Consider the following 19210-nt stretch of genomic DNA (forward strand, 5'->3'; position numbering starts at 1 on the left):
TGATTTTCCATGATACCCTTAAAAGATGGGCATTAAGAAATAATTTGTAGTAGGATAGCCATGCACTCAAGTTACTATTTCCAACTACTTACTATGTTCAGGGCACTGTTCTGTGCAAAATGAGAATGCCAGGACAACTTGTCCCTGGATTCTGCCCACAACAGAATACTGAAAGGGAAATGAGGTATGGATAGCACAGATACAAGATAAAACCATACTGATCTCCTGTGAGATTCCTTCCCTCTTCCAATACAATCAAATCTTCCAGTGAAAGATACGAGAGGAAGCTTCTCAGGGGCAGAAAAGAGAAACAATAGAAGGCCATATATAAACAGCAGAAAGCCTATATAAAACACAGGTTCACCACCCTATTTCCTCTTGAACAGTCATAAAGGCGTTGAAAATTTCTTAATTCACTGAGGCTTATGGAGAAGGTGAAATGACTGTTTAAATTGTCACACATTGTCCATCCTTTTTACCTGTGAAAGTCATTCATTTCTCGAGGTCAAGGAAAAGATTCTGTTCAATCTCTTTTATCTTGTCTGTGTAAACTAAAGGAAGAGTCAGAAGTTTAAATAGTTGTTGGGTTTAATCAGCCTTTGGTGGCAAACTCGATTTCCAGTTACAGTGAACAAAGTTTTCCAAATATAGTTTCCTGTAGTAAACATTCATAGTCTCAATAATAAAGCCAATAGTTCTTGAAGCAGTTAAAATGAACTTTCAATATAATGAAAAATTTCTTTTCCTATCTAAACAGAGAAAAATTCAAAAGCTAAAATGCCATGATACCGACCTATTAAGTATGACATATTTGTCATGATAATAAGAATGTAAACTATCTGGTAACCTTCCTTCTTCCCTATGAAAACAAAGCCTAAATATCAATGAAGAAAATCCTTGAAAACACTTGTGTAAGTAACTTCTTAAAGTTGTTCTCAAATGTTCTGTCCAACAAACGTAAAACAAAATGTTGAGTCCTTGTCATTAGCTTGTATTTTAACCTAAGCTGAATCAAATAAATTTGGGGTAGCTTACAGCAATGCATTGTTCTACTAGCTTACGCTGTCTCCGATCACTGCTCACTTTGTAAGGAGCTACCGTATTTGTCAGCAAGCAAAACTCATCTTTACCAAAAAGCAACATATTTACCCCATGTCTAGTGAACTAAGCCTATTGAAAGCCCAACAGGGAAGGAAAGAGGAGTAGTGGATTTACAGACCGTGGTAATATCATTAGCCCCCTAGTGGTAGAAAACGGAAACACAAACGTAACAGAAAAGATGGGTGATTTCTATCCTTGCGTGCTTTTCTTTTTTTTTTTTTTCTTTCTTTTGAGGCGGAGTTTCACTCTGTCGCCCAGGCTGCAGTACAATGGCATGATCTCAGCTCACTGCAACCTCAGTCTCATGGGCTCAAGCAGTTCTCCTGTCTCAGCCTCCCAAGTAGCTGGGATTACAGGCACCCACCAGCAGGCCCAGCTAATTTTTTATAGTTTTAGTGGAGACAGGGTTTCGCCATGTTGGCCAGGCTGGTCTTGAACTCCTGACCTCAGGTGATCCACCCGCCTCGGCCTCACAAAGTGCTGGGATTACAGGTGTGAGCTGCTGCACCCAGCCTGCTTTTCTTTACTTGAGAAATAAGGTATTAGCCACCCAGATTATCAGAGGTAAATTATGGGCTATTTTCTGACTAGATTTCAATTGAACACTGCCATAAACCATGGCTCAAACAGGAATGGAATTTCCGGGAAGCTCTTGAAACTATGTTTTAGGCTGGTTTCTATCAGAATTATTTTCCTCTTTGCTGCTTATTCATGTGCTCATAGCCAAGCAAATACTGCCTTTTACTGCATGCATGAGAATGACCTTGGGGTACTTTCAATATATATATATATATTTTTTACAGGTTTTATACTGATTTGCTTGTCAATATGCAACACAACCTGTGTGGGAATTCAGTCAAATTTATAGGTGGTGGTTGTTGTTGCTTGATTTCCTTTGCTTTCAAGTAAAGGCATTTGTTCTTATGTCATACAATTTTATGCTGAGACTTGCTTTTTAGTCACCAATATTTCCTGAACTGCAGTGCTACCATTTGCTTTTATAGACCACAAATAAGGGATAAGAATCTACTTAGCAGTATTTTTCTTGGCATTTTTCGTCTGCTTTGAACCAGGATTTACTTAAGCCAATATATTTCCTTTAGTTATGTGATTTTTACATTTCTCAGAGCTAATGGACTATTATTTTATATTTTGAACAGTTTCCTGCTACATTCCAACCTAGATTATGATGTATCTGCATGGGTATCATAACGCATTTCCTCTATAAAACCTTTTTAATATCACTTCCAGTGAATCCACTGTAAAAATCACTCACATCCTCCTACAAATATTCCGCATTAAATCAGAATGTTTTATGTTCTGATATGCCTGGAATGCAAATAAAATACTTGCAACCTGTTCTTAAAGGTGCCACGAATGAGCGAAATGAAACTAGCATTTGCTGCACACAGAGACCTCTTTACATGAAATATTGCCTGTAACTTTCAAGAAAAAACACCACACATGTAGTTATATTGGAGCCTAGAAGCTTGGAGGACTGTGCCAAGCAAAGACCCATCATTCAGAAGAAAGACCACCACCCAGTTGCTAGCAATGCCTGAGACCTGGGAAGAAGTTCCCCAGGGAGCCGAGACCCAGGCTCTCAGAAGGTGAAATTGCCCAGAGGATGCTGATGTCTTTGGAGCTTGTGCTGAAGCTGACCTTGGAGAGTAGGAAGGAGCTGGAAGCTAGATTCCATGACTGCTGCCAGCATGCAGGGCCATTTGCTGGGTGGCATAAGGGAACAGCAGGAAAGTCATAAAGAGCAAGATCCTTTTCCCCTTCTACCCCCAAGGTCTCCCTCTAGTGCCCCTAATGACAGAGCCCAACAGAAAGCAGCTGGCAAAGCAGAGGTGTGGTTTGCAGAGCTCCAGCCCTGACATCAGGATGTGAAAGGGTAGGTCTGGAGCTGAGGTAGTAGCTTAAAGCCAGCATAAACAGTTCCACCCTCAAAATGTCACATTTTATATATTTTTTTTTCCTTTTGCGTGTCTTAGAGACAAGCAAATAAAACACACTTCTGGATGGTTTAGCAAGAATTCTCAATAAGTAAAACAGAACAGGTATTTACTAAACACAGATAGCTCCTTAACGAACCCAGAAAATTCTCAATCAGCTCTGAGCTGTGTATGTTATGATCTCCTTTCTCCGGTGAACGAAGTTGAGTTCAGGAGGTGGCATGACCAGCCCAATGCTACACAACTAACGAGCTGCAGACCCAGGACTGCCCCTTTCCAAATCGAAGGATATGTTCTCACTCCTGGTACTGGCTGCTACAGAACATAGGCTCCACTCTGTGAACTGGGTTTTGATATACTTATGACTCTTAGTAGGATTTGGGATGCTGGCACCTATGGTCTGTGCTTAGGTGTTTGCTAAATGAAGGAATGTCAGGATTCTGAAAGGCACACAGTATTGAAGACAAGATCTGAGAAGTTAGCAGGCACACACATGCAGAGGGGTATGTTTTAACAAGACAAAATTCACATCCTGTATTTTAGCTTCATTTATTTATATTTCATCAATTATCTGTAAGATGAGGAGGCATCTTACAACTAATTCATCTTGTAGGCAGCATTTGTTTTTCTTAGTGGTATATAAAATAAGAGTAAGTCTGACCAATGCTAGCATCTTACGTCTAATGAAATATGGTACAGTATTAATTATAACCATTTTCAGAAAGACGGCAGTCAAACTCTTTGAGGAAGGGGTGCTTCTTCTAACTTTACAAAGGTACCACAGGGACAGGTAGCTGCCTGGGGAGTCGAGTATTATACATTTTCAATATGGATATTTTTGCAGTGGAATAAACCTAACGTGACAATAATGTATCCCATATTCAGAAGTATTAAAAATTAATGGAATTTGGGATAAAAAAAGGCTGGGTGCGGTGGTTCACGTCTGTAATCCCAGCACTTTGGGAGGCCAAGGCAGGCGGATCACCTGAGGTCAGGAGTTCTAGACCAGACTGGTCAACAGGGCGAAACCCGTCTCTACTAAAAATACAAAAATTAGCTGGGCGTGGTTGCACCTGCCTATAATCCCAGCTACTTGGAAGGCTAAGGCAGGAGAATCACTTGAACCCGGGAGGCAGAGGTTGTGGTGAGCCGAGATTGCGCCACTGCACTCCATCCTGGCAACAGCGTGAGATTCCATCTCAAAAAAAGAACCTTCCCTTTAATATTTCTACACATTTCTAACCTTACAGTTTAAAAAAAAAAAGGAACATTTTGCACATTTTAGCAGTTTTTCTCTTCAGAAGACAAAAGTTCAAATGAAATATTTGGTGTATACTCAGACCTCTCATATATATTTTACTCTGTTTTCCATTAGAATCCATCAAAACCATAACCTTATCCATCAAAACCACACCATTTTACATTCATCTATTACTTCCTTCCTACAGCATTTCCATTTCATGCCTCATTGAGCTCTATGGTCTTTCCATTGCCAGTACAGGATGCAAATCACAGGGAGATGATTCCCCAAGACTCTTCCCCTCTGCCCAGATCTTGATGTCCTGAAGTTGATGTATGTGGGGTTCTGAGAGGTAACCATGCTTACTTTCTGGACTGCTCCCCTCTGTGTTGGGGACCCTGATGTTCAGAGTGTCACTAGAAATACTCAAGGGGCTCAGCATAGAGTTGTACTCATGGCTAAGATTTGTTACAGCAGCAAAACGAGACAACACAGGCAGATTGTAAGGGACAAAGACACCGTGGGAGTCTGGAGGAATTCATAGGCAGCCTTTCTCATGGTTTCTTCCTCCCACACGAGAGTAACACGGAGTGAGCTTTTCTGCAAAATGTTCACAAGATTTAGGCCCAGGGAAGCCCAAGGTTTTTATCTGGACCTGCTGACATAGGCACTCTGCCAATCATGCTTCAAAATTTCAGATTCACAGAAAGAAACCAGATGTTCAGCAAAAGCCACATGATTGGCACAAACATTCTAAAAACAGCGAGTCATTATTATCACTTAGGGAATAGCTCAACTGCAAGGTACCCAGACACCAGCCAATGGCCAGCAAGCAGACCATTCTAAGAAGAGCAGTCTCTGGCTATGTTAACATTTTTCTGCAAACCCTCCAAGCCCCATCACTGGTCCAGCCTCAGCTACTAGGTGGCTGGACAGAACGAAGCCTCATTCTTTCAAAAGATGACTGTAGATACTTAGACTCATTAGTTCCTACTGTAATTTGTTGTTTGTTCCAGGTGACACAACAGAGCATGTGAAATTACAAAACTCTTTCATATCTCCATATTCAATTTCATTGGACATATTAGCCCCACTTCTTTTTTTTTTTTTTTTTTTTGAGGCAGGAGTCTCACTCTGTCACCGGGTTGGAGTACAGTGGGCAATCTCAGCTCGCTGCAACCTTCGCTTCCCAGATTCAAGTCATTCTGGCACCTCAGTCTCCTGAGTAGCTGGGACTACAGGCATGTGCTACCATACCTGGCTAATTTGTATATTTTTATATTTTTGGTAGAGACTGGGTATCACCATGTTGGCCAGGCTGGTCTCAAACTCCTGACCTCAAGTGATCTGCCCACTTTGGCTTCCCAAACTGCTGAGATTACAGGCGTGAGCCACTGCACCTGGCCAGCTCCACTTCTTATATTATAGTTTTAAAATGTTTACAAGCCATGTGGATAATGCTTTATTTTATTTAAACAATCTGCAAAACAACATTTTCAGTTTCTTTATGAAGGTAAACATAATAACGACAACAAAAAAAATCACTTTATGTAAAAATATTCTAAACACACTCTTCTCAGCCAATGCCAAGACTAGAAATCATTTCAATTGTTAGAAAACAAAATAGTTTTGTGTTGTGTGTTTGTGTTTTGTCTTACATCTCTTCTAGATGTAGAACAAGACTGTACTTTTGCAGACTAGGAAGCAAATTGACACACTGTAGACATATAACGATTATTCTGTCATTGAACATTTATTGCCAAATTATCAACTATAGCAAATGTACATGTAAATTTCTATAAATATAGACTATATAGAACCAGGTAGCCCAAAGTGGTACTTTGTTCAACAACCTAAAATAAATTCTACCTGGTCTAGAGTATTCCTAGCTAAAAAAAGAAAAATAAATCTATGTCACAGTGAATTTTAACCTTGAAATGGTCTCACATCTTCCAATTTTAAAGGAATTGAATGATGTAAAGAACATCTTCAGAGCAGAGATTGGGAAAGACACAGCGGCTGTGTTTAACTTTGGTGCAAATTCAAGCAAGGAGACCATCGACCCCACCCTGTATGTTACTGTTGCTCCTCAGAAATACCTCAAAGACCAGCTGCTTTCCAAATTGTCCTGATTTGGACAGTTTCTTTTTCTTTCTACGGTCTTTAAAAAAACACTTTTATTTTAAGTCCAGGAGTACGTGTGAAGGGTTGTTTTATAGGTAAACTTGCGTCACGAGGGTTTGTTGTACAGCTTGTTTCATACCCAGGTATTACGTTTAGGACTGTCTAGTTATTTTTCCTGATACTCTCCCTCTTCCCACCCTCCACCCTCCAGCAGGCCCCGATGTGTGTTGTTCCCCTCTACGTGTCCATGTGTTCCCATCACTTAGCTCCCACTTATAAGTGAGAACATGGGGTTTGTGGTTTTCTGTTGATTTGGACAGTTTGTGAATATCTCTTTTTTAAAAAAAAAACAGCAATGACTCTGGGAAATATAACTTGAGGATATACAACTTCAAAGCCAAATTGTGTGCACAAATGCTCAATACAGGAGGAGGAAGGACTGTTGGCAAGGGGGAGAATTGAGAAGGAGGTATCCAGAGGATAGAATGGATGATGTGGGGCTGTTCTCTATCCAGCCCAGGTTAGAGTTCCTGGGCACAAGTGAAGCCCAGAGCTCAGAAAGCTGTTTTGCATAGAGATTTGCTGAGGTTCTGTGCCGGCAGTGATGATTAGAGCCTTATGGCAGTATAAGCAGACACATTCCCTTGCCCCATAGACACTGCTACATGGAAGGAAGACAGGATTGAAGTGAAGACAGTGAAATGGATATTATTCATCTCAGGCCTTACCCCTGTCCCCACCCCTTCCGTTCAAATAACATCTCTGGATTTGCTTTTTAGATTCTAAATTTTCTCAACTCTAGTGTACATTGTTTGAGTGTCATCTCCAAGCTACAGCATGAACCAAATAACGCAAGCCTAACTTGCTCACTGCATCTTGCACACTCGCCACAGAAAGTGAAGATATATATATATCTTAGTTTTAGATCTACATGGCCTTCCTATCAACCCCTGCAGGCCTGAGTTGTCAAAAATGGAGACCACTACGTTTCATTCCCTCTGCACCACCCCGAGTCACAGTTGGTAAAAGATTTCCAGGGTGGAAGTGGGAGTTTTAAAATAACATAGGATATAAATGATTGAGGAATTCAAGTGTTAAATTAGACCACTATAATCAATCTAATTATATCTGAAGGTTATAATTCTATCTTAGGCAAAAATGCACATTCCTTTCATCTTAGGAGGTATTTAAATCATTTATTTACAAAAACAGATCACAGTATGTTAGAGCCAGGAGCAATCACTTTATTTGGTGGTTGGGCCAACTGGCACCCCGAGGTCGAATGGCTTTTCCAAGGTCCAGGCAATGAAAGCCTAGCTTGAATAAAAAAGACAGCTCTTGGCTTCTTGGCTGGAGACTGCTTCACTTTGGAAGTTTCCTCTAAATAATGATCTATTTAAGGAGTGTGGGACTTTATATGCACATTGGATACACTGAGAGAGGACAAAGCCATATAGGGTGAAGGCCAGGAAGGAAGCAGGGGAGAAGGGAGGGATGGAGGGCTGAGAAATTTGTTAAGCAGCAGCCTAGGGCTCTTTCTCTGACTCTGGCCTGGTGGGGGACTTCTCTACCCCTTCACCAACACCCGTCTTTCCTCATGAGGTCAGACTAATAGAAGCAGTGATACCTCTTGTCTGGCATCTCTTTGATGTTTGACCTTATTCTCAAAAAGAAGTCAAAGATTATTTGAGCTCACAAGATAGATCTCAGATTTTGTTCAGCATTATGACATTTTTACTCTATTAGCATACATTAATAGGTCATACCAAAAAAAAAAAAAAAAAAAAACCTCTTCCTCTCTACTCCTAAATGTAAAAGAAAATATACATTTAAGTTTAAATTCTTAGGTTCACCCAACACACTATTTTAAATTAATTTGACCAATTTTTGTGAGCTCTATAGGCTGAAATTTTATATCCCATGACCTATAAACAAATATGAAGTCATGCACTAGAAAAGCTGACATTTAAAGAAAGAAAAAAATCTTTTTTAAAAAGCATGAATATTCAGCACTGTATTTAATTCCCCAAATACAAGCTTTCTAGCTTAGAATCTTCCGTAAGAGCCCAAGAGTAATTCATGATATTGCAGAGAACCTCTCCTCAGGCTAAAATTATAACCAAGATCCAAGGATAATTATGGCTGGACACTGGCAACCAGTTTGTTGATAGGCAGTAAATAAGCAATTGGAAAGCAGGAAGACTCAAGGCCTGGAGGGCTCTGTGAATGCATGGTGTATTTTCCTGAGGCAAAGGTAGGAAACATGGTACTGATTTAAATTCTAAGGGCTACATTTGCAAAACTCATGTGTTGAGGTTTTAAACTAGTTTCTCCAGCATAACGCCTGATGATTCCATAATCAAATGCGTCAGCCCTTTTCACTGAAGGGCTGTGGTCACAAGGCACAAGCAGACTCAATACTCAGTGATCTTGTGATAACCTTCCCTTCCTTTTTAAAAGTTGTCGATAGAAGAAACACATGTGGGCTGGGCGCGGTGGCTCATGCCTGTAATCGCAGCACTTTGGGAGACTGAGGATCACCTGAGGTCAGGAGTTCGAGACCAGCCTGGCCAACATGGTGAAACCTCGTGTCTACTAAAAATACAAAAATTAGCCAGGCGTGGTGGTGCACGCCTGTAATCCCAGCAACTTGGGAGGCTGAGGCAGGAGAATCGCTTGAACATGGAAGGCAGAGGTGGTGATGCGTCAAGAGCGTGCCACTGCACTCCAGCCTGGGCAACAGAGTAAGACTTCGTCTCAAAAATAAATAAATAAATAAAAATAATAAAATAAAACAACGCAAAAAGAAAAAGCACATGTGGTCTCAGCAACATAGCAAGCTCCTTTTCTCCACAAAAAAGGAAATAAAGATGAAAAATTTTTAAAGAAGAACAAAACACGTGTGCTAGACATTCCTTGATTACAATTCAAAACCCAAAGATGTTCTGCCAGAGACGTAACACGCACCACACACAAGCAGGGGGGTCCCGGGTGAGCGTCTACAGAGTAGATTGGCACCAAAATTCCACTTAAACAAAACATATTCTTCCCAATAATCTGTAGTGTAAATCCAGAGCAGAACTACCCAAATTCAGGAGTAATCACCTAGTTTCTCAACAGACACCGACAGAAAAATATTTTTAAGTGTTCCTGGTAGGTCTTTTTAAAAAATAGCTATGGCAACTTGAGTGATAAATAAATTTTTCACTGTCCAAGGTGGATCTGGTCTGGGTAAAAGAAATAATTCAGCCTTTTGAGAACTCACTTGGGCTGCTAGCAGCAGATCACTGGGCAGGTTCTGCTGGTGTGTAAAATATGCCTCAGCTGTGTGTTTTAGGGACTGCAGACCATGTCACAGGGACAACGGAAAGACAGCTGAAGGTGAACTCCCGAATAATTCTACTCTTTGCTTCAAAATTATTTAACTCACAAGGCAGGACAATTGGCTTCTTAACCAAAGTCCATTCACCCTTCATGGAAGGTGACCCCACCCCTGCCCCAGGGGTAAACCCAGAATTGTCTAAACCACTCGTGCTGTCTCCCCTTGCCAGTTATTATTGGGCATGAGACCTGGTTCTGGACAATGAGATGCAAAGGAACATCTGCTGGGAATTTCCTTTAAAAAAGTTCTCTTACTGATAAAAGGAGACACTTAGATTGCCTGTCCAGTTGTGACAAAATCCCCGGAACACGAGCAGCCATTCTGCTGACTGTAAGGGAGTCAGCCTAAGGACCTAGTCAACAAGATGAAGACAGCAAAGCAAAAGCACAGAAAGAATCTGAACCAATTTGACACTTTTGAGCTGTTAAAAATTAGCCTATTTCCAAACTGCCCTACTAGGATACTTCTTATTTTTATTTTTTATTTTTGTAGACAGGGTCTCACTCTGTCACCAGGCTGGAGTGCAGTGGTCCAGTCTCAGCTGACCACAGCCTCCACCTCCCAGGCTCAAGTGATTCTCCTGCCTCAGCCTCCCGAGTAGCTGGGATTACAGCCGCGCCACTACCGCCTGGCTAATTTTTGTATTTTTAGTAGAGACAGGGTTTCACCATGTTGGCCAGGCTGGTCTCGAACTGCTGACCTCAAATGATCCACCGGCCTTGGCCTCCCAAAGTGCTGGGATTACAGGCGTGAGCCACTGCGCCCAGCCCCATGATACTTCTTGATAGTGAAACTCCTAATGCAACATCTCTCGTAGAGGATTAGAAAGCTGGCTCATAACTCTGGTTTGCAACTAGAGAAATTATTGATGCAAATCCTAGAAACATCCTGTCATGTGTGAACCCAATACTATTCCCCACTGGGAGCACAGTCATTGCTCTGATCTGGCTGGCATTTAGAACTGTAGCAACCTCCTCGTCGTGCGGCAGCATGAAGAGGGAACTAATCTCCCTGTGCAAACTCTAACAGAGGAAAGGAAGCCCATTTGCTACCACAAATCAGAAGCCACGTCTATTGCCTGGTCCTCCTTGATGCCAAGCTCTGCACACAAAGCCAGGTGTCTTCTGTTCTATCCTCTCCCTCATTTAGAGAATGATTTAGTCAGTAAGGCAGGACCCATTTAGGGAAAACAACAATAACAGCAACAAATCATTCAGAATGTAAAAAAATAATAATAAATTTCTTCATAGAGGGAATTCATTTATGTTCCATCAACCTGCCTGTTTCTGTACTAAGACAATAACTATGTTTTTGCTACTTTAACTCTAGTTTTTATTTTGTCATCTCAGAGCCAAATCTCAACTCCTACTTCTGTGCTTCTTCTTGAAAATCATGTTGGCTATTCTGGTAGTTTTTCCTCTTCTATTTCAGAGAATCAGACGAAATCAATGAATCACCACTATCTTCCCCCAAGTTCTATTTCACTTATGGCCAAAGTTAGATTGTAGAGTTCAAACTCTCCTGTCCTTGACAAACTGCATAGGTATGCAGTATGTAGCAGCCTCTCTCCCTGAAATGAGCTGGCTGCCTTGGGTGCATTCTTGCATGTTTGTGTGTGTGTATGTGTGTGTGTGTGTGTGTGCGCTAGAAGATGGATAAGGAAGAGTTTTAATAAAGGGAAACTAAGGAAAATTGAGAAACAAGTTAAGTCAGAAAGTGGCAGTACCTAGACCAAAACCCACTTTTTCTTAATACAAGTTGTCTGTTTTTCTGTATTCACTGATCTGCAATGGACATTAGGAAACTTTCATAGGTTTTGAAGAAGATAACAAAAATGTGTACAATGATGAGTATATTGAGGTTGCTATGATTCCTTTCTTGCCTATAAATTTTCTCTATTCTGCTATTTTGTATTTCACATCTTTCATAAGAAAAAAATGTCCTCTGTCACATGAAATTCTGATGACAGTACATAATATTGGATAAATATTTTTGTATCTGTAATTCACAAAATAAAATACAGGCAATATTTTCCAGCACCCTCATTAAGATCAGTAGATAACAGATAGCAAGAGAGAGAGAGAGGATTCCTTTTGTTCAGTTGGCATTAAATATTTTTCTCTTAAAGAAAGAGGATTTTGAATTGGGAATTTATCCCCCAAGAACAGAGAACCCTCATAAAATACAGAGATGGAGTAGTTTCTGGTCCCCATCTTGATAGAATAAATGGGAGAATGTTGTATTGACATGACTTCTGACTCTAGTGTTAGCCTTATCTGAAACCCCTGAAACATTCAGCTATTGTGTGTTCTCTTTTTTTTTTTTTTTTTTTTTTTTTTTGAGACAGAGTTTCGCTCTTGTTACCCAGGCTGGAGTGCAGTGGCATGATCTTGGCTCATTATAACCTCTGCCTCCTGGGTTCAAAAGATTCTCCTGCCTCAGCCTTCTGAGTAGCTGGGATTACAGGTGCCCACCACCATACCCAGCTAATTTTTTGTATTTTCAGTAGAGATGCGGTTTCACTCTGTTGGCCAGGCTGGTCTCGATCTCCTGACCTCGCGATACACCCAGCTTGGCCTCCTAAAGTGCTGGGATTACAGGTGTGAGCCACTGCACCTGGCCTTCTTTTTTTAAAATCTCTTTTCCACTATCAGTGCTGATTATTTTTAGTGACTGTGTTAGTCCATTCTCACATTGCTATAAAGATATACCTGAAACTGGGTAATTTACAAAGAAAAGAGGTTTAATCAGCTCATAGTTCTGGGGGTTGTACAGGCTTCTGCTTCTGGGGAGGCCTCAGGAAACTTACAATTGTGGCAGAAGGCCAAGGGGAAGCAAGCACGTCTTCACATGGCCAGCAGGAGAGAGAGAGCAAAGAGAGAGGTGCTACACACTTTCAAACCACCGAATCTTATGAGAACTCTATCACAAGATAGCACTAGGGAAATGGTGATAAACTGTTAGAAACAATTATCATGATCCAATCACCTTCCACCAGACCCCACCTCCAACACTTGGGCTCACAATTCAACCTGAGATTTGGATGGGGTGGGGAGGCAGAGTCAAACCATATCAGTGACTAATTTCTGTGGTCTGCAAGCAGATGTCTTATCAGGGTCCCTGGGCTCTTCTCTTGAGAGCAACAGACACAGAGCTTACTATTAAGGTTAATCACTGCCCTCCAGGTATTTGAAGATGCTCAGCTGCTCATTCCGGTGACATTCTTCATGCTGTGATATGAATTAATATTTTTCCCTTCCTTTTTAACCTGTGGTGGTTCCTTGGCCTTCAATAGGTCATTTAAAAAGTCAAAATAAATATTTAGATTGGTGTTACAATAATATGTTTTATCTTATTGGCCTTTCCTTTATTGGGTGATAATGATGGTAATGCTAATGGTGATGATGATGATGGTAATGATGACAGTGATGGTGATGATGATGATGGTGATGATGTGATGATGATGATAGTGACAAAGATGGCGATGATGCTGTTGATGATAATGGTGATGATGATCATGATAATGGTCATGATGATGGTGATAATGATGATGGTGGTGATGATGATGGTGATGATGATCATGACTCATGATGATGATATTGATGATGATCATGATGATGATAGCTAATATTTTTGACCACTTACTATATTCTAGCCATTATGCTAAGCATTGTACATACATGATCTACTGAATCCCCACAATCATTTTGTGAGATATGCATTTTTAATATTTCCGTTTTAAAGATGAGAAAGGGAAGGATTAGAGGGACTAAATCCTTATAGAAGAAAATAAATCAATATGCAAAGAGAAACAAAATTTGTAGATGGGGGAAGAGAATAACCAAGACAGAGAAGTGATCATTTGATTTGACTCCTAGATGAAACAATACCTGAAGCTATCATCATCCCTAAACCTCAGTTTTATGAGCCAATAAATTCTTTTTTCCTTAGACTATTTAAGAGTCTTAATAGTATAACTACAAATATCCTTGATGGTTTTTACATGATAGCTCAGCTGATACACCCATTACAAGCTAAATAGAGGTATTCACTTAAAAAGCTATACGTTCCCCCACTGCCAGTGTCAATACACAGGAGTAATGCCAATCACTTTTTCTCCCCCAGGTCTCAACACACAGCAGTAGCAGCAGAATCAATTCCCTGTGCCTCCTGTAATTGCCTGCGTCTCCCTTTCTCAAAAGGCCAGCTTTCTCACAAGGATAGCCTGAGACATACAGAAGTGGGAGTGATGTTCCGTTCTCAGGTGAAGTGTTTGTGCACATGTATGTGTCAGGGGGAGAGGGAGGTAAGCAAAACTGGTTGTTCTCAGATGACTTGAAGCACCTGAGCATGTCCTTTATTTTATCTTTTTTTTTTTTTTTAAATTACTTAATAGTATTTTCACTTCCTAGTTTCTCCATTATGTTGAAGTTGAATAGTCTTTGGTAGGTTCTGTCTTGCTTTTCAAGAATATTATTTGAATTCTGCAAAAAGATAGCTACATGAAAAGCTATCATTTTATTGTTACAAAAATATGTGACACACTTACCTTAGGTTATTAAAGGGTGAATGCTATCCTCCATATATCCTTTAAACAGGCTTCACGAGAAGAGGATGGTCCCATTTCTGAACATTGCCTTGTCAATGGATGAAGAGCTTTGCACTCAGTCAACCTGGTTAAGCTGGAATCATATTTCCCTGAATCTCTTATCCTGTTTGTTTCCAGGTGATGACTGGCCAACCAAATAAATTTAGATGTGATTTGGATAGTAAAAATGAAAGCACAGTCACTGATCACTGAAGTTCATTGTGGGTACAGGTGGCAGCTAAGAGCTAGCAAGGTACCAGGGGGTTTTACAAGGCTTTTCTTTAATCTTTATCCTGCTCTTCTTGTCCATTGCCAGATTTCCTGACCAACAAAGGGCCAATCCGACTGCCACAAGTCTGACTGCAGACCTGCAGAAGCAGCAGCAACTCGAAAGGACAGCGTTCTACAGGCTTTCCCTGCACTGCCCTTCACAGCCCACTCTGCAGCTAGGCCTGCCTACTCCCCATACACCCCGAAAGCTCCTACTCATCCACTCAACCTCAGCTTGCTCCAGTGTTCCAGGAGGACTGAGTGGCGGTTTTCCTCGGGCCTTCCAACACTTGCCCTTCTCCCCCAAATATTACAAGCACTCATTCTAAATATATCCCTGATTTCATAATGTGAATAGAAGTGCTGCTTCTCTGATTAAACCCTGACTGACACATGGGGTGTTTTATTACCATTTAATAAACATCATGTCAAACCTAGTGATTTATGGTCAACATGAATTACAGAGGGAAGGTGAGCAAAAGAATCTCTTTCCTTTTTCCCTCTATGCTGTTCTAGTTTCAGCTGGCCTGAGCTTGCCTCTCTTGGACTCTTCAGTCTAACAGCTAACCCATTTGTGCCACAAAGATCAAAGATCAGATTCTTGAGCTACATTAAGGCTGCTACTTTAAATGACAGCACTATTTATGGACTGTTTATTGAAGACAGATCACCCTTGGAGGCCGCCACAACCTTTACTCATAAATCAGACATCCAGTGCCTCTTGGAGGCTAAATACTGCCTCTCCTGTTGAAGACATGAAGGGGTGTAACATATACTCAATTTGCTGCCACTCTAGGATTTAGAATGTGCTTACTACCTTAACGCAGAACTCAAGGTCCAGACAAGGAAATTTGGTATTTTTTTCTTCCTTTTTCTTTCTCTGCCAGCCACACACACCAGCTGGTGTTCCCAGGACACTGGTAACTGTATGTAGGCTGAGCTTTAGCTTGGAAGAAATAAATAATCTATAGAAGAAAATACACCAGAATATTTTCTAATAAAAATCAAGGAATGATCATTGCATCATTCCAAGTGCCAAAAGAATACACTAATTGAAAATTTTCCTCTGAATCTCAATGTTTTCTAACAGAGATTATTCGTAGAATGCAGAACAGTGTGGTAGGTCTAACTTAGTTGTTTTCAACAGGGGCAATTTTGGCAACGTCTTGGGACTTATTTGTAGGTAATTTGTTTAAATCCTCTATGTCTCAATTTCCTTACCTTTAAAGAAAATAGAAAACATAGTTATGCCATAAGGTTGTTGCAAATAGTAAATGAGTCGGCCAGGAACAGTGGCTCATGCCTGTAATCCCAGCACTTTGGGAGGCCGAGACAGGTGGATCACTTGAGGTCAGGAGTCTGAGACCAGCCTGGCCAACATGGTGAAACCCTGTCTCTACCTAAAAAAACAAAAATTAGTTGGACATGGTGGTGCATGCCTGTAATCCCAGCTACCCCGGATGCTGAGGCCGGAAAATTGCTTGAACCCAGGAGACAGACATTGTAGTAGGCCAAGATTGCACCACTGCACTCCAGCCTGGGCGACAGAGTGAGACTCTGTCTCAAAAATAGACAAATGAAAATGATAACAATAATAAATGAGTTAATACTTGTAAAAAACCACTTGAAATAGTGTCCATTGTTTATAAGCACTTATACGTGCTAGCTATTATGGTAGGCGTACAAATTGAATAAAGGGACTCTCAGGGTGGTGAATGAATTCCCTTTGTAACACAATTTGAGTTCATTCTACTTGTAATCTAATACAAATCTTATTAAGCCATATTAAGCCACAATGCATCTAAATGGACAATTTGCTGACCTTGAAACTGAGAGAATGGACTAAGAAATTATATTGATGATGATTGCATGACGGTTCATGAAGAGACCAGGATGGAGCCAGGATAAGTGATGAGAATGGGCATTTGGGCATCAATCTTCAAGCTGATCTCACAAGGTAAGAGGCATCTGCATCTCACCTGGGTAGGCTGGGCTCCTGCTACCCTTCGTGGAAGATCGATTTCCACAGAGGCTGGTTTCCTGGAAAGCTCTGACTCCAGAACAGCACAGGGGTCTGGGGGCTTTTCTGTCTTGTAAAGTAAAAGTTACAAAACATAATTTATCTTCGTTTAAGTAGAAAATTGAAGCGAGTGAAACTTGACTCAAATGTACTAACAAGTGGGAGTCAACAGAGACCAGTGGTGTGTGCTGCAGTCCAGGTAGGAGCCAACTTCCAGAAATAACTGAGCGCCAAGCTGCCTATTGGGCAGAGGTCACAGGGGATGTGGGTTGAAGGGTAAAAGTCTCCGTTAGGATGAATAGACTCTGGAGCTCTGTTAGACATCATGGTGACTATAGTTAACCAACGTGGACTGTGTAGGTAAAATTTGCTAAGACAGTAGATCTTAAATGCTACCAAAGCCTTCCCCAGTGGTAACGAGGCTAGGAGATGGACATGTTAATTGGCTTGTGTTAATCATTTCACAATGTATACCTCTAGCAAAACATCCTGCTGTATACCATAAATATATACGGTTATTATTTTTCAACTTTACCTCAATAAAGCTGAGGGGGAAAAAATTGTCCAGCCTGGACAACATAGTGAGACCTCATCTCTGCTAAAAATAAAAAATAAAACAGCAGCTAGGCAAGGTGGTGCCCACCTGCAGTTCCAGCTACTTAGAGGGTGGGGTGGGAGGATCGCTTGAGCCCAGGAGATCAGGGCTTCAGTGAGCTGTGACTGTGCCACTGCACTCCAGTCTGGGCAAGGGAGTGAGGCCTCATCTCAAATAAGTAAGTAAATTAAATAAATAAATGAATCATCTAGTAAATGAGTTCTGAAGCTAGACCATCTGAGTTGGAGTCTCGGCTCCATCACCTACCAGCCGTGTGACCTTGAGCAAGTAGGTAACTGGACTTCTTTAAGCATTTGCTTTAAGCATTTGTTTTCTTGTGTGTAAAATTGGTATTATGAGAGTACATAGTTTTAGGGTTTCCATAAAGATTAAATAAGTTACTTCAAGTATTATGCCTAGAAGAGCATCTGCAGGTCTAAAGATACTACTAATATTGCAAGGTAGATGACTTTAATTTGACATGTCTGCCTCTCGGTGTCTCCATCGTTAAAATGAAGCTAACACTGTATGGCTTCACAGGAGTCATTCAGGCAACAAACGGTCCTGTGATGCACACTGTGCCCGGCCCCGCTGGAGAGACTGTGAAAGCACTGCTCCCTCTAGTCACACTCCAGGGAACTCACACGGGGGCCGGGCAGGGGGACCTGAGAGATAAAGAATCGGCAAATATCGCTTCTTGGCCTTTCGGCTAAGATCAAGTGATAATCAGCAAGTAAACGCACACGAGAGAGAGCTGGGGAACTCTGGGCACAACTTTACAGCTTCGTGGTTCATATTCTAGAAGGAAGGAAGGTTGGATGAGGCCCCAGTCCATCGGTTGGAAATAATGGGCTATGTTTTATTTCTCAGTGGACTGAGGAGGAGAGCAATATTTAAGTGTGCAAGTGTGTGTGTGTTTGTGTGTGTGTGTCAGAGAAAGGGAGGGAAGGAGAGAGAGAGAATAACATATTTCTGTTGCTTTAGGAAGATCAGACAGTCTCCATCTGCTTTATAACCGCAACTGCTTCCCAAGGTCATGTGTAGGCTACGCAAATCAAAGGAGTCTTGGGAAATTCTCAGCAGTGTGTGTGTGTGTGTGTGTGTGTGTGTGTGTGTTTTCTACGCAGACCTATTGAAAGCCACATTTTGCAATTACCCTTTTGTTGCCAAAGGGCTCAGGAGGCTATCTGGATGCCAGTGGGACCCTAGCCCCAGCAGTGTCCAGGTTCTTGACACCATGGAGAGAAGAATTCGATGACAAATCAGAATAAAGCAAAAGGCAAGAAGCTTTTACTGTAAAGCAAAAGTACACACGTAAGAGAGAAGTGCAGGCGTGCTCGGGACAGTGAGAAGCACACGGCAGAATTTGTATGTTTAATTTTATAGGCTCTTCTAATTAGGCAGTGGAATAATCATGATATTTTCTAGGGAAAAAAAAAAGTAGGGATTTCTTAGAATTGGAGCGCCACCCATTTTTATACTAAATATATCATGGTGCTCGTGGGTCTGTGATTTTGGATGGTAACGAGTGTACAATTAGGTCTGGGGTAGGGCATAAGTCAAGTCCATCACCATGTCAGATCCAGCTGGTCTCAACCAGCTTGGCCCCCCACCTTGTTTGTTGGGGTCTTATCAGCCCAGGCTTGTCTTTGTCCTTGTCACTAATTCTAACAGCTCCTTTCCTGCAGTTATGTGAAATTGCTGCTTCATATTTTCCCGGTTCTCCTGTGACCGCCCAGCATTCCGATTTAATTGGTGTTTCTTTAATTAGGGGGTGGAACAATTATTAGGTGTTCCAGAAAAAGAGAATGACATGGTTTGGCCGTGTCCCCACCCAAATCTCACCTTGAATGGCAATAATCCCCACATGTCAAGGGCGGGGTCAGGTGGACATAATTGAATCATGGAGGTGGTTTAAATGGTAGTGAATAA

Source organism: Papio anubis, chromosome 9 (genome assembly GCF_008728515.1).
Source record: "Papio anubis isolate 15944 chromosome 9, Panubis1.0, whole genome shotgun sequence".
NCBI lineage: Eukaryota > Metazoa > Chordata > Mammalia > Primates > Cercopithecidae > Papio > Papio anubis.